The sequence below is a fragment of the Musca autumnalis genome, unplaced genomic scaffold, assembly GCF_047663935.1.
Source record: "Musca autumnalis isolate F117 unplaced genomic scaffold, ASM4766393v1 scaffold_2, whole genome shotgun sequence".
NCBI classification, from domain to species: domain Eukaryota; kingdom Metazoa; phylum Arthropoda; class Insecta; order Diptera; family Muscidae; genus Musca; species Musca autumnalis.
In genome coordinates this window covers 170647396-170651540 of record NW_027411755.1, presented here as the reverse complement: position 1 = coordinate 170651540, position 4145 = coordinate 170647396, and positions in this window count along the sequence as shown.

The following is a 4145-nucleotide window of genomic DNA, read 5'->3' as shown; positions in this document are numbered from 1 at the left end:
AACGAAAACTCGCTGGTGGTCAGTTGTCTTCACAATGGACATCTTTTTTAAACCACAAAAAATTTTCTTTTCGGACGAAACATTAACAAATCTTAGATACGAAAGAGGAGATTTTTGTTGTTTGTATAAGGATGACATAAGGGATGACAATGTGGACAACAGTCGTCTGAGCATTTGGCAAAAGGGTAGGATTTATCAGAAAAGGTCATTGGCGCAGGGTAGGGGGTAGCCCTTAGGTAAAAGGATATCTGTACACAAAAGAGTCGTTTATGGACGCAACAAACGAAAAAGTGGTCCTTTTATAAAAAGATTTGCCTTTGACTGAAGTTTTGTGGAAATATATAAGAATAGCCTAAAAACAAATGAACTTTTCGCAGAAAACAAATCTCAATCGGCACGATGTTCTCGCCCATAGACGGAACGGCTGGTACACCGTAGGGTTTGTAGGGTTGTCTATAGACCCAAGAGTAATATAAAGTCCGAAGGGTTTTCTATAGCCCCCAGCTTTTTCTATTGACCAAAGGGTCCTTTATAGACCGAAGTGTCGTTTACAGACCAGAGGGTCGTTTATGGACCATATGTTTGTTTATAGACCGAGGGGTCGTTTATAGACCAAATGGTCGTTTTTAGACCGAAGGGTCGTTTATAGATTGAAGGGTCGTTAATAGACCGAAGGGTCGTTTATAGACCGAAGGGTTGTTTATAGACCGAAGGGTCGTTTATAGACCGAAGGGTCGTTATAGACCGAAGGGTCGTTTATAGACCTAAGGCTCGTTTATAGACCTTAGGCTCGTTTATAGACCTGAGGCTCGTTTATAGACTGAAGGGTCGTTTATAGACTGAAGGGTCGTTTATAGACCTAAGGCTCGTTTATAGACCTAAGGGTCGTTTATAGACTGAAGGGTCGTTTATAGACTGAAGGGTCGTTTATAGACTGAAGGTCGTCTATAGACCTAAGGGTCGTCTATAGACCTAAGGGTCGTCTACCGACCTGAGGGTCGTCTATAGAAATATCTTCTCTTCTCTCTTAGAAATATTTTCGTATATAGACCGAAGGATCAACGTTTATAGACCGAAGGCTAGTTTATAGCCCGAAGGGTTGTTTCTAGACCAAAGGGTCGTCTATAGACCGAAGGGTCGTCTATAGACCGAAGGGTCGTCTGTAGACCGAAGGGTCGTCTATAGACCGAAGGGTCGTCTATAGACCGAAGGGTCGTCTATGGACCGAAGGGTCGTCTATGGACCGAAGGGTCGTCTATAGACCGAAGGGTCGTCTATAGACCGAAGGGTCGTCTATAGACCGAAGGGTCGTCTATAGACCGAAGGGTCGTCTATAGACCGAAGGGTCGTCTATAGACCGAAGGGTCGTCTATAGACCGAAGGGTCGTCTATAGACCGAAGGGTCGTCTATAGACCGAAGGGTCGTCTATACACCGAAGTGTCGCCTATAGACCGAAGGGTCGTCTATACACCGAAGGGTCGTCTATAGACCGAAGGGTCGTCTATAGACCGAAGGGTCGTTTATTGCCCAAAGGGTCGTTTATTGTGCAAAGGCTGGTTTATTGTGTCCGAAGGGTTGTTTATAGACCGAAGGGTTGTTATAGACCGAAGGGTCGTCTATGGACCGAAGGGTTGTTTATAGACCGAAGGGTCGTCTATAGACCGAAGAGTCGTCTATAGACCGAAGGGTCGTCTATAGACCGAAGGGTCGTCTATAGACCGAAGGGTCGTCTATAGACCGAAGGGTCGTCTATAGACCGAAGGGTCGTCTATAGACCGAAGGGTCGTCTATAGACCGAAGGGTCGTCTATAGACCGAAGGGTCGTCTATAGACCGAAGGGTCGTCTATAGACCAAAGGGTCGTCTATAGACCAAAGGTCGTCTGTAGACCGAAGGGTCGTCTATGGACCGAAGGGTCGTCTATAGACCGAAGGGTCGTCTATCAACGTTTATAGACCGAAGGCTAGTTTATAGATCGAAGGGTTGTTTATAGACCAAAGGTCGTCTATAGACCGAAGGGTCGTCTTTAGACCGAAGGGTCGTCTATAGACCGAAGGGTCATATATAGACCGAAGGGTCGTCTTTAGACCGAAGGGTCGCCTATAGACCGAAGGGTCGTCTATAGACCGAAGGGTCGTCTATAGACCGAAGGGTCGTCTATAGACCAAAGGGTCGTCTATAGACCAAAGGTCGTCTATAGACCAAAGGTCGTCTGTAGACCGAAGGGTCGTCTATGGACCGAAGGGTCGTCTATAGACCGAAGGGTCGTCTATCAACGTTTATAGACCGAAGGCTAGTTTATAGATCGAAGGGTTGTTTATAGACCAAAGGTCGTCTATAGACCGAAGGGTCGTCTATGGAACGAAGGGTCGTCTATAGACCGAAGGGTCGTCTTTAGACCGAAGGGTCGTCTATAGACCGAAGGGTCATCTATAGACCGAAGGGTCGTCTTTAGACCGAAGGGTCGCCTATAGACCGAAGGGTCGTCTATAGACCGAAGGGTCGTCTATCAACGTTTATAGACCGAAGGCTAGTTTATAGATCGAAGGTTGTTTATAGACAAAGGTCGTCTATGGACCGAAGGGTCGTCTATAGACTGAAGGGTCGTCTATAGACCGAAGGTCGTCTTTAGACCGAAGGGTCGTCTTTAGACCGAAGGGTCGTCTATAGACCGAAGGGTCGTCTATAGACCGAAGGGTCGTCTATAGACCGAAGGGTCGTCTATAGACCGAAGGGTCGTCTATAGACCGAAGGGTCGTCTATAGACCGAAGGGTCGTCTATAGGGTCGTTTATAGACCGAAGGGTAGTTTATAGAACTAATGGTAGATTATAGACCGAAGGGTCGTTTATAGACCATATTATGGTCGTTTATAGAGCGAAGGGCCGTTTATAGACCGAGAGCCGTTTATAGATCGAAGGGTCGTTTATAGACGAAAGGGTCGTTTATAGACCAAAGGTTCGTTTATAGACTAAAGGGTCGTTTATAGACCAAAGGGTCGCTTATAGACCGAAGGGCCGTTTATAGACCGAAGGATCGTTTATACACGAAAGGGTCTTGGATTTTTAAAGAATATTTTTCTTCCAATATCAGACCTCTAATCTTGTATTTTTTAAAGAATATGGATCCTCCAGCATCAGACCTCTAATCGTGGATTTTTTAAAGAATATTTTTCCTCCAACATCAGACCTCTAATCGTGGATTTTTTAAAGAATATTTTTCCTCTAACATCGGACCTCTAATCGTGTATTTTTTAAAGAATATTTTTCCTCCAACATCAGACCACTAATCGTGGATTTTTTAAGAATATTTTTCCTCGAACATCAGACCTCTAATCGCGGATGTTTTAAAGAATATATTTTCTCCAATATCAATCGTGGATTATTATACGTTCCACCATAAGATGGAGAATATATTTATATTTGCCTTTCCGATTTATATTTGTCTTTCCGGAAATTTATTATATAGTCTTCTTTGGGGCTACCAAACTTTCCCCAGAAATTTGTCAGTAGAGGTCTTCGTTCATATACATATAGCCATAGGCATAGACCGTATCTCTCGATTTTCGGTATTTTTGAGTTTGTGGCGTCAATATCCCACCGAAGTGGCTAAAATTTGGTATTTAGTCTTCGTTGGGGGTATACAACTTTCCACTAGAAATTTTTCGGTATGGGTCCACGTTCCGCATAGAACGGTACCTAGCGGTTTTAATTTTTAGTCACAACTGAAATTTGGGTTTTTGTCTTCGCCAGAGGTACAAAACAGTTATAGAGTTAGGATCTTATATTTGCGGGAGGTTTTTTATATAGATGTTCGTTTGTCTTTCATATAAAGAAGGGTGGTTTATGCTTAACTCACACCGACAACCCTACTCTTATCATTATGTTTGTGTCACCGCAAACTAAACCACAATAAAATAATTTTAAAGTGAAATTTTAAACCTTTTCGGACAAAAAAAAGAAGCAAACATCTAAATTGTTACCGAAATTGCAAAAAAGGAAAGGATTACAACAAACATTAGAAAATCGCTCCATCACTTTATTTTTTCTTTTTAGAGCTCTTGTCGAATTACAACCCAAAAAGCAGAGAAAAAAATTGAAATCCTTTTGTTTTTTTATTCACAAAGGAAATGTTTTTGTGCGTGAA